The following is a 12,503-nucleotide window of genomic DNA, read 5'->3' on the forward strand; positions in this document are numbered from 1 at the left end:
ACGCCGACGGTCTAGGGGCTGGGGGTTCTCACAAGCGATTCCGTCTGTTCGGTTTGAAATGGGTCGGATTTACCCTGCTGCTTTAAGCAACTCGAGTGCCACAGAAAACAGGGATCCAGGGACCGGCCTTTCCTCACTGGGACTGGGGGGGGGGGGGGGCTTACACTCTGTCCCATCAACTACCCCGCCTGGCTGGAGTCTCGGTCCTAGCCCCCAGGACTCTCTGCCGGGCAAGCGCTGAGCTTCAGAATTACCTCAGGGCCGAATGCCCAGGCTCCTACCCCTGCGATGGGAATCTGAGTAGGGATGGGAATAGGAATCTCAGTGTGAACAGGAATGGAACGGTGAGTGCGAAAGAGAACAGGAAAGGGTGTATGTCTGGACACCGGAGAGGTGCGGAAGAGGGAAAAGGAAAATGTAAAAACATGCAAACAGGCAGATGAGTGTTAATGAGAACATCAGCATGCGTGAGAATGAGCACGGGGATATTAAAGAGAACATGCGTCAGACTGGAGAGGGGAATGGAAAGATGAGTGTCGGGGGTGGTTATTGGGGTATGAATGTGAGAATGGAATTTATTATTTATTATTATGACTATTTTTATTATTAGTGTTGGAGTTGGGGGTGGCTGTGGGCCAAGCGCCTAAGGCCTCCAATCACAGACCACAACCCCACAGTGCTAGGCACTGTCCCAAGACAGAACACAAGGCCTGTCTCCACCGCAGTGAGTTTACAGCCTAGGTCTCAATGGGAAGTGCAGTAGGAGTAGGAATGGGAACAGGAATGGGAATGTGAGCAACAGTATGAATCTCCATGATTAATAATCGTCTCCCTTCAGCGCTGCCTGCATCCTCACCGAAAGACTTCCAGACACACGCCGCTCGCCGCCCCAGGAAATTTAACTCTCCAGCAGGTGTCCCAGCCCAGTGCAACCCTGTGACCCGACCCGACCCCTCCCCTTCACTGACCCCACTGACCCGACCTTCGCAGAGGCAGGGGCTCCGGAGACCCCTTCCCCACGCCCGGATAATCTGACGACAATCAGGCCCCACGTTAATAACCAGAGAATTGGGTTCACATCTCGTCTGGCAGCTGCTTCTTTCCCCCTTTATACACCACCCCACCGCACTGGGGCTGCACAGACAAACAGGAAGGGGCGATCTGACTCGTGTCTGAACCCTGGGGCAAGAAATTCACAGCCTTCAGGGAAGGAGTTTGCGTTCCTTATAAGGAGCGGGGTATGTAAATAGGGGTGAGAGTTTCCTGTTTAAATCTGTCCCTCTCTCTGCCAAGGCTGCACCCGGAGAGACAACCCTCAAGCCCCTGTGTTTGTGCAGTGATCAGCCAATCCCCTGAGGACTTTCCCCTCCAACACTAGGCAAAATGAACCTTTGTGTGGTAATTGAGACACAGCCAGGAAGGAGTACTCTTACAGGTCCGCTCTGCGGCTCCACCAATGTGATATATGCCATCATGTGCCAGCAATGCCGCTCTGCCATGTACATTGGTCAGACTGGACAGTCTCTACGTAAAAGAATAAATGGACACAAATCAGATGTCAAGAATTATAACATTCATAAACCAGTCGGAGAACACTTCAATCTCTCTGGTCACGCAATCACAGACATGAAGGTCGCTATCTTAAAACAAAAAAACTTCAAATCCAGACTCCAGGGAGAAACTGCTGAATTGGAATTCATTTGCAAATTGGATACTATTAATTTAGGCTTAAATAGAGACTGGGAGTGGCTAAGTCGTTATGCAAGGTAGCCTATTTCCCCTTGTTTTTTCCTACCGCCCCCCCCCCCCCAATGTTCTGGTTTAACTTGGATTTAAACTTGGAGAGTGGTCAGTTTGGATGAGCTATTACCAGCAGGAGAGTGAGTTTGTGTGTGTATGGGGGTGGGGGGTGTGTGAGAAAACCTGGATTTGTGCTGGACATGGCCCACCTTGATTATCATGCACATTGTAGGGAGAGTGGTCACTTTGGATGAGCTATTACCAGCAGGATAGTGAGTTTGTGTGTGTGGTTTTTGGGAGGGAGGTGAGGGGGTGAGAGAACTTGGATTTGTGCAGGAAATGGCCCAACTTGATTATCATGCACATTGCATGGAGAGTGGTCACTTTGGATGAGCTATTACCAGCAGGATAGTGAGTTTGTGTGTGTGGTTTTTGGGAGGGGGGTGAGGGGGTGAGAGAACCTGGATTTGTGCAGGAAATGGCCCAACTTGATTATCATGCACATTGTGTAGAGAGTGGTTGGTCACTTTGGATGGGCTATCACCAGCAGGAGAGTGAATTTGTGTGTGGGGGGGGTGGAGGGTGAGAAAACCTGGATTTGTGCTGGAAATGGCCCAACTTGATGATCACTTTAGATAAGCTATTACCAGCAGGACAGTGGGGTGGGAAGAGGTATTGTTTCATATTCTCTGTGTGTATATAAAGTCTGCTGCAGTTGGTATGCATCCGATGAAGTGAGCTGTAGCTCACGAAAGCTCATGCTCAAATAAGTTGGTTAGTCTCGAAGGTGCCACAAGTACTCCTTTTCTTTTTGCGAATACAGACTAACACGGCTGTTACTCTGAAATCTGTAATTTATTTGAGACTCCCTCCCTTTTAACATTCATGATAAAGCGCCTTAAAAACTACAGAGAGTGGGAGTCTCTCTGTGCTATTTCTAAGAACAGTTGTTGTTACAAGGTATCACTTGCACAGCATGGCTTTGAGCGCAGAGTCAATTAACGGCTTCCGGAGGTGATTGTTACAAAGTGTCAATATGGGTTACAAAGTATCATTTAGGGAGCAGAGTCAATTAACGGTTCACAAGCTTTACACAGACACCTTCAGCCCCTTGCCAGTTAACAAGAGACCCAAGAGATGTTATTATGGTTTTAGGAGATGGCTTTTTCTGCCCTGGTCCCTCTCTGTCCGAGAGAACCAGACAAAGAGCACAAACAAAACCTCCCCCCACAGATTTGAAAGGATCTTCTTTCCTTTTTGGTCCTTTTGGCCAGGTGTCAACCAGGTTATTTGAGCTTCTTAACCCCTTACAGGTAAAGGAGGGATTTTAGGCTACCCTTAGCTGTAGGTTTATGACAAAGACAATGGGACTATTTGCATGTCTATGTACCACTTTTGTGGTAAGAGTTTCAGGAGTCCGTTCTATTCCTATAAGGATGTTGAATCTCCCATTTAAATGCAATGTTTGGGTACAATACCATAATGCAGTTTAGGATTCAGCTCTACTTAAGATTTGTCTTTTAATAAGTCATACATACGCTGAAATGACTCTTCACCCAACTCCCATATTCCATATAAACAGACTGAAATTCTACATATTTGGAGGGAAAGTGAGTAGTTAAGCATGTTGATGCTTGTATATACAAACACCCATTTCATCCCTGTACTGGAAAATATAGCTGAACTTAATTTTTGTACGGAATTTGAAAAAAGTTTAACAGCCCTGGTTGTTTTCTGTGGTAATCAGTGTGAACCTGGGAAAATTACATGCCTTCTAAGAGAAAAGAATCAGTCCACATTTACTGGGAAAAAAAATTCCTTCCAACTGCTGTTCAGAAGAGTGCTACAAGACACATACATGACCTCATGAGCAGAGGGCGGAGAGGATACCCTCCCACATTATGACCAGCAATAATAATAATAGTAATAAAATCTCAAAGAGGCAGAGGTTCACAGATTTGCAAACCTAAAAAGCTGTGTTATGCTTTAAACCACCTCAGCCCATGCCAGGTTTATGAACATTAGAAAGTTAACTGGAAAGGAACACTGAAGCCCATTAACCTGCATGCGGGCCAGCCAGTCTGCCCTCACGGACTAAAGGTGCAGTCATACCTGAACAGCTCAGAATTAACTTTGCCCTTTTAGGCTACATGGAGAGTCCTGTCACTGGCTCCAGAGTCCTGCCTGTTGTTACATAACAGATAAAACTCCAGTGGGACCTGGTGCTGGCACAGGGGGTCTCAGGTAAGTGGTGTGATTTTTCAGAATCTCTTTTGGGAATAGTCATGCAGGTGAAATAGCTGGTACTTATGATTATGCTATTTCTATGCATGTGTATTCATCTTGGTATCTGAAGTTATGAATATTAGCTATGTTTACTACATGCTTGCTCCTGTGGTAACACCCACAAGATATTGATCCAGCTCATGAAGGGAAAGTTGAATGGACACTGAGCTCACAATGAACCCTGAAAAATGCCTGTCTACACTTAATGGACTTTTGGTGAATGTTCTAATAAGAATATGGGTGGGGGTGATGGACATGTAACTTTCCCATGTGACTCCAAACACCATCTTTCACAGTGAGAACAGATTTCCCTTTACTTGCCCCTTGGCAGAAGCTAAAAGGCCCTGGCCTCGAAACCTCCCCATTTTACCTCTTTTCTGCTCCACTCTCTGGACTATGAGCATATACTAATGGGAGCATTCTAACCAAGGGACTGAGGACTTGAAGGTAGTCTGGAGCCTTCATATTTCCTTGACCCATTGTGGGGCATTGCACTCCACATGATTTTATAAAAAATATGCTAATGAGTATAAATATAATGTAAGTGGAATATGCTTCCTGCAAAACGTCTCTTGTAAGGTATCATTACAAAGCTTATAATCTACTGAGTGTGGTCATCCTATTTGTCTAAATGCATCACTCTTCAGAATTGTGCTTCAATTTAAAATGGTATCCTGGATAGAGATGGGTTTAAACAAATTCTTACATGCTTTCATGAATCAAGGCCTAACAAATTGTACTAGGGTCCCCCTGAAATCATTTCCATCCTTGAAAATCATCCACAGACCTGCCATCTCCCTTAAGCAATTTGGAACATCCCAACCCTGCACTGCTGTGGGATTTTACATTACAGTCTTTGCAACAGATTTCCCACACTTATATATTACTGAGCTGTGTGCCTGAGTGCACTGTATCTTACCTGAGAAACAACAGGTCCTCCACCAATTAGAGAGTGTGAGACTGAGATTTTCAAAGGAACCCAAAGTTGTGAAGTTCCAGCTCCCTTGGGATTTGAGTATTTGCCTTGCTTAAGACCTTTTAAAAAATCCACCCTGCTGCATAAACACAGCCGCAAGGCAGAGCTTTTAAGGTCTATGTACTGTTGTTTTTCTATTATTTTATCCAGCATTTCCACAGAAACGTTAGTTTGACATTTTTATCTATATTATTGCCTATTTATAGTGGGTGTTGAAAATAATAGGAATGGTAATACTAAGAAGAAGAGTGATAGAACACTTCTATGCAACTGAATTGTTTTATTCATATCATTAGTCCCACTCAAAGCAAGGCAAGTACTCTCAGTTGCAGAGGCCTATAAACACCTGCAGGATTATAACCCTAACCTGTAGATTCTTTCAGGGTGCCGACTGTCCATTCTTACTGTATGACTTAGCCCAGAAGTCCGAATAACTGAATTCTGCTAAAACATTCTAAGCAGGCTAGGCGGGGATCCACACCCAACTCCCATTCATTTTAAGGTAGTAATCTAATAATAATTCTGTCTCCTAGTCCAGCATTTCAAGGAAGAATTTCAAACATAGGGGCTGGAATTAGGGGTTCTGGCTTGAAGGTGGTTCCTTTATATACAGAGTTTACAGTTTGGCTCAATGTCTCGCAGCACCCCCACTATAAAAACTGTTCCAGGACCCCTGGTTTCAAATGAATATTTGCTCCCCATGTAAGATCTGATCCGATGTCAATCGCAGTCAAGGCCACATCCCCTCTGATTTCAGGGAGGCTTGGGTCCGAACATTACACACATTCCCCCTTCCTTCTCCTGGAATTGGAGGGCAAGACATTTGATTGCTCAGGGAAGGAGTTTGTGTCTCTTATAAGGAGCAGGATATCCAAATAGGGGTGACACTTTCCTGTTTAAATCTGTCCCTCTCTCTGTCCAGGCTGCACTTAGAGAAACCATCCACAGCCCCCTGGGTCTGTGCAGTTACCAACTGATCCCCTGAGACCTTTTCGCTCCAACTCCAGGGAAAATGAGACTTTGGCTCCATTTAGTGTTCCTTGTAGCAGCTCGGGAAGGTATCTTCTCCCCTGGGAACCACTAGCAGGGCAAGGGAGCAGTCTATTATCGCTATTACTATCAATATGATTTACAATATCTTTCTATTCCCAGGTGCCTGGTCGCAGATCCAGATCCCAGAGTCCCAAACTTATGTGCAAAAGTCTGGAGACTCCCTCCGCCTTTCCTGCAAACCCACTGGGTTTCTCCTTCAGCAGCTACAGGATGAGCTGGGTCAGACAGGCCCCTGGGAAGGAACTGGAGTGGATCAGGGAAATACACCCAACTTCTACTACCATCAACTATGCACAGACCTTCAAGGGACACTTCACCATCTCCAGGAACAGCCCCACCAACCTGCTGTATCTGCAAATGACCAGCCTGAAATCCTAGGACACCGGTCAGTATTCCCTGTTCTGTTCATTCCCTCTGGGGCACCTGGCATTGGCTACTGTTGGAAGACAGGACACTGGGCTAGATGGACCTTTGGTATGACCGAGTCTGGCCATTCTTATGTTCTTAAAATTTGTGGCGGACCGACACTAGGATTTTGTACACCATAATTTTGTTGCTGTTTGCGCAGACCACTGAATGGTGCTTCTGCAACACATCGTCTGTCCTGAACAATTAAAGACTGAACTGCAGTGCATAAACACATGCGCTGCGGGACTAGATAAAGCTTTGGTTTTGCTTCCTGACTAATTTCAGGATCCTTCCTCTAGACCTGGTGGATCAACCTGAATTCTGCTGTTTAGGATCCTGCCCAAAGAAAAGACCAGACCACAAGAATATCTGGCATACCCACAAGTCTTTGCATTGAGGGGAACCAAGGTGAAAAGCTGAAATAGAGACAGCTGCCAAATCCAGCTGCCTATTAATAGCCTCTATTCTCCACGTGGCTAATTCAATCTAGGCATTTTAAGGCCCCCGTCAATGCTGCATTTAGGATTCCTTAGTGAATCTTAAGGTAGAGAAATATAATTCCCATTGTGCAAATCAGGAACAGTTTAAGTGAGCTGGGAGCCCAAGGCCAACTTTCGATAGTGACTTAAATTTAGGAGCCTAAATCCCAGAGACAGTGATTAGGATTTCGGTTCCCAAGTCATTTAGTTATCCCAAATCCGACTCCCTGGGGCTCCTCTGCCAATTCTCGCTGAATAATCTGTGTTGCTGAAAGACAGCACAGCCCCACTGCAGGGCTCATTCTGCACTGAAGATGATGGTGATGATTGAAATGACTGCAGCTTCCTTTCTTGCTTTCTCTCTTTTCTGCTCACTCCATTCTTCCTCAGTTTCTGCTTTGACAGCCCATTTCCGAAGCTATTCAGGACCGGGTTCCAAAATTGTGCTGGACTCCACACAAACACGTGGGACCGGATCCGATGTAGCTCCAAGCCACTCAAAAATCCCCTTGGGTTTCAATGGGATTTGGGTCAGAGCGCTACACACATTTACCCCCCTCTCCTGGAATCGGAGGGGAAGAAATGAGATCAGCAAGGGAAGGAGTTTGTGTGTGTTATAATGGGCGGGATATGCAAATCAGGGGGACAGTTTCCTGTTTAAATCTGATCCTCCCTCTGCCCAGGCTGCACCCAGAGAGACAATTCGCAGCCCCCTGGGTCTGTGCAGTGACCAGCCAGTCCCCTGAGAACTTTCCCCTCCAGCACCAGGGAAAATGAGATTTTGGCTCCAGTTAGTGTTCCTTGCAGTGGCTTTGGAAGGTATTTCCTCCCCTCACACCCATTGGCGAGGCAGGGGAACAGTCTATTGTTGCTCTTAATACTAATGATAATTACATTATGTTTCTATTCCTAGGTGTCCGGTCCCAGGTGCAGCTGGTCGAGTCCGGAGGGGACGTGAAAAAGCCCGGAGACTCTCTCCGCCTCTCCTGCAAAGCCTCTGGCTTCACCTTCAGCAGCTACTGGATGCAATGGGTCAGACAGGCCCCTGGGAAGGGGCTGGAGTGGATTGGGGAAATACACCCAACTTCAACTACCATCCACTATGCACAGCCCTTCAAGGGACGCTTCACCATCTCCAGGGACAACCCCAACAACCTGCTGTATCTGCAGATGACCGGCCTGAAGCCCGAGGACACCGGCCGGTATTACTGTGCTGGGCACACAGTGAGCAGAAAGCTATTAAGCAGGGAGGAACAACCGAGCTGAAATGGTAACAACTCTGCCAACACTCTGCAGAGGGCAGCAGTGAATTAAAATTAAATACTGTTATAGTAAATTATTTAAGGAGTCAGTATTAAAGGGCATGTTTGTGCACATATCAGCATGTAAGTATTTAGGGATTTCTATGTGTTTTAGTAACATGAGACAAATATTCTTTCAGATCTTGAATAGCCACGGGCATTACTGAGAATTTAGTGTGAAGTTAAATCCATGGCACTATGAATTGTGCTGAAATGGATAAGGTGTCCTGCACAGAGATGGGGTTAAGCAAATGCCTAAGCGCTTCCCTGAATGAAGGCCTAAGAAATTGGTCTAGGGTCTAGATGAAATCACTAATTAATTTGCATCCTTGAAAATCATCCCCTGCCCTACTATCTCCCTTAAACTCTTTGGAATATCCCAACCCCAGACTGCTGTGGGAGTTTACATAACAATATTTGCAAGAGATTGCCCACACTTAAATATTGCTGAGCTGGGCCTCTGAGCGCCCTGTATCCTGCCTGAGAAACAGTAGGTCCTCAACCCATTAGAGAGTTTCCTCCCGGTTTTCAAAGGAACCCAAAGCTGTGAGGTTTCCAACTCCCATGGGATTTGAGAATTTAAACTGCTTAAGTTAAGACCCTTTAAAAACTCCCCCCATATCAGAATGCATAAACACAGGGGCGGGGCTGAGCTTCTCAGGTCTGTGTATTATTGTTATTTTTTACCCAGCGTTCCCACGGAGACTTTCATTTAGCTTGCTGACACTTTTATCTGTATAATTCCCTATGTACAGTGGGGGTTGAAAACAATATTGACACCACCACGACGACGACGACGAGTGACACAACACTTCTGGGCAACTGAGTTTCTTACAGTTAGCCCCACTCAGAGCAGTGGGAGTTACTGTGTCAATCACAGTTACACACGGGCGTACAGACACCTGCCGGGTTATACTCCTAGGCTGGAGATTCTTTCAGGGTACCGCCTGTCCATTTTCACCATATGATTTAGCAGAGTTTAGCTCTGAGCTACAACAGTCAAAGCAGGCTGGGGGTATCCACACCCAACTCCCATTCATTTTAAGGTGCTAATCTAATCATAATTCTGTCTTGTCGTCCAGCAGTGCAAAAAAGAGTTTCAAACATAGGTGGTGGAACTAGAGGTGCTGCTTCAAGCCTGGCTTGAAGTGGTTTCCATCACATACAGGGTTTCCAGTTTGGTTCAATGTCTCTCAGCATCCGCACTATGCAAATTGTTCCAGAACCCCTGCTTTCAAAGGCTTGCCTCCTTCTTCTTAGAGAAGAAGAAAAAGACGGTTTCAGACATTAGTAATAGTACTAACCCCTAGCATTTATAGAGAGATTTCCATCAGGAGGTCTCAGAGCACTTCACAAAGGAGGGTCAGGTCAGGGTGTCTATCCCAACTTTACAGAGAGAAGTGACGTATCCAAGCAACCCTGCAGACCAAAGAAGAAACAGCTCGTGTCCCATGGCCCAGTCTAGTGCTCTGTGCTCTAGGGCACAGTGGCAAGGAACTCACAAACTGAGAACAGACAGAGCTCAGTGGCAGGTGAACAATCAATGGTGCATTTTGTCTGTCAGAGGCAGTGAGCATCCCTGGAGAGATCAGAGAGATTCTAACTCTCCTTCTCCAGCTGAATATCTTCTTCCTCTGAACCCGTCTCCCGGTGGCCTGAGTTTAATGAGGGTTGCGGTCTGTTGTGTGTTTTTTAAAGAGGGAAGATGCAAATTCAGTGTCTCGGAGCCCAGCATAAAATGGTGTCTTCTGGTTGGCAGAGTATGAAAAGAGAGCAGGCCAAGATCTTGGCATCTTTGCAGTAACCGTCAGAAACTCCTCCAGCGTCAGCAGCAGGATAATGTGGCTGAATCTTCTCTTTGCCCTACCAGCCCTTCCAGGTAATTCTCCCCTCCCTTGCCCCCAACATTGGCTGGAGACTCCAGGGAAGGTTATACATTCCTTCCCCAACCCAAAGCGCAGTGAAGTGAATGGGCATCTTTCCAACGGCTTCTGTGAGCTTTGGCTCAGGTCTTGTATTAACATGATTCTTAATAGCCTTTTTCCTTCTTCTTTTCCCCCCAGATGTGCGGTCCCAGGTTCTTCTGGTGGAGTCTGGAGGTGGAATTCAGAAGCCGGGGAGATCTCTCCTCGTCTCCTGCAAAGCCTCCAGGTTCACCTTCAGCAGTTACCACATGAGCTGGGTCTGTCAGGCGCCCGGGAAGGGCCTGGAGTGGGGCTCACGGATATACAACCCTGCTAATAGCTACTGCATGTTTGACAGCGATGTGGTTAAAGGGCCGTTCACCATCTCCAGAGACGACTCCAGCAGCCTGGTGTATCTGCAGATGAACAGCCTGAAAGCGGAGGACACCGCCCGGTATCACTGTGTGAGAGACACAGCGATCAGGACCAGCTGCAGTGAATACAGAAACCTCCTCCTCGAATCCAACCAGCTCCCAGGACCCGCAAAGAGCCACAGACACAGACACAGCAGAGCAGTTTAGACACCAAGAAACCGCCAATAATGGATCTGGGCTTCAGTCATCTCAAAATGCGCTTTGGCAATTAAAGACTCACTGTGCTGAGAGAATAGAGAGGACTTTACTTCGTGGTTGGCAATGCAGAACTAGAATCCATCTCAGTTGCTATTGATCATTAGCTTTCTGCCCTTCAACCTGCCTTGTGAACATGAACTAAGAGGAAGAAATGCCAGAGACATTATTTAAAGAGTCTGTTTGCCAGAAGCTGGGAATGGGTGACAGGGGATGGGTCACTGGATGATTCCCTGTTCTGTTCATTCCCTCTGGAGCACCTGGCATTGGCCACTGTCGGGAGACAGGACACTGGGCTAGATGGACCTTTGGTCTAACCCAGTCTGGCCGCTCTTATGTTCTTAACGCTCGTGGTGGAACCTCCCTAAAATTTTACACACCATAATTTCGTCACGATTTGCACAGACCTGCAGACCGCTGAATGGTCTTTTGCAGAACATTGTCTACCCTGAACAATTAAAGACTGAACTGCAATGCACAAGCACATGAGCTGAGGGACTAGTTAAAGGTTTGGTTTTGCTTCCGGAGTAATTCCAGGATTCTTCCTATACACCTGGTGGATCAACCTGAATCCAGCTGTTTAGGATCCTGCCCAAAGAAAAGACCAAACCACAAGAATATCTGGCATACCCACAAGTCTTTGCAGTAAGGGGGAACCAAGGTGAAAAGCTGAAATAGAGACAGCTGCCAAATCCGGTTGCCTATTAATAGCCTCTATTCTCCACTTGGCTAATTCAAAGTCGGTATTTTAAGGCCCTCATCAACAGTGCATTTAGGATTCATTAGTGAATCTTAAAGTAGAGAAATATAATTCCTGTTGGGTAAATCTGGAACAGCTTAAGTGAGCTGGGAGCCCAAGTCCAGCTCTTGACAGTGACTTAAATTTCAGAGCCTAAATCCCAGAGACAGTGATTAAGATTTAGGCTCCCAAATCATTTAGTTACCCCAACCCGACTCCATGGGGCTCCTCTGCCAATTCTCGCTGAATAATCTGTGTTGCATAAAGACATCACAGCCCCACTCCCTCAGTGCCCCACTGACGCTGCAGGGGTCATTCTGCACTGAAGATGATGGTGATGATTGAAAGGACTGCAGCTTCCTTTCTTGCTTTCTCTCTTTTCTGCTCACTCCCTTCGTCCTCTGATTCTGCTTTGACAGCCCCTTTCTGGAGCCATTCAGGACCAAGTTCCCATTGCGCTGGCTCCATACAAACACATGGGACCTGACCCAATGTAGATCCAAGCCACTCAAAAATCCCCTTGGGTTTCAATGGGATTTGGGTCAGACAGCTACACACATTCCCCCCTCCTGGAATCGGAGGACAAGAAAGGAGATCTCTGCAGGGAAGGAGTTTATTACGAGCGGGATATGTAAACCAGGGTGACAGTTTCCTCTTTAAATCTGTGCCTCTCTTAGCCCAGGCTGCACCCGGAGAGACGATCCTCAGCTCCCTGAGTCTGTGCAGTGACCAGCCAGTCCCCTGAGAATGTTCCCCTCCAACATGCGGGAAAATGAGATTTTGGCTCCAGTTAGTGTTCCTTGCAGTGGCTTTGGAAGGTATTTTCTCCCCTCATATGCATTGACGGGGCAGGGGAACAGTCTATTATTGCTCTGAATATTAATGTGATGTATAATATCTTTCTATTCCCAGGTGCCCTGTCCCAGGTGCAGCTGGTGGAGTCCGGAGGGGATGTGAAGAAGCCCGGAGACTCTCTCCGCCTCTCCTG

The 12,503-nt window shown here is 46.7% G+C and overlaps 1 pseudogene; it reads left to right on the forward strand.

Annotated features, from left to right (window-relative positions):
• The window catches only part of LOC144273278 (Ig heavy chain V region 3 pseudogene), a 29,430-nt pseudogene extending 17,170 nt beyond the window's left edge, over positions 1–12,260 (forward strand).
• The last annotated feature ends 243 nt before the right edge of the window (positions 12,261–12,503 follow it).

Source organism: Eretmochelys imbricata, chromosome 13 (genome assembly GCF_965152235.1).
Source record: "Eretmochelys imbricata isolate rEreImb1 chromosome 13, rEreImb1.hap1, whole genome shotgun sequence".
Classification (NCBI taxonomy): Eukaryota; Metazoa; Chordata; order Testudines; family Cheloniidae; genus Eretmochelys; species Eretmochelys imbricata.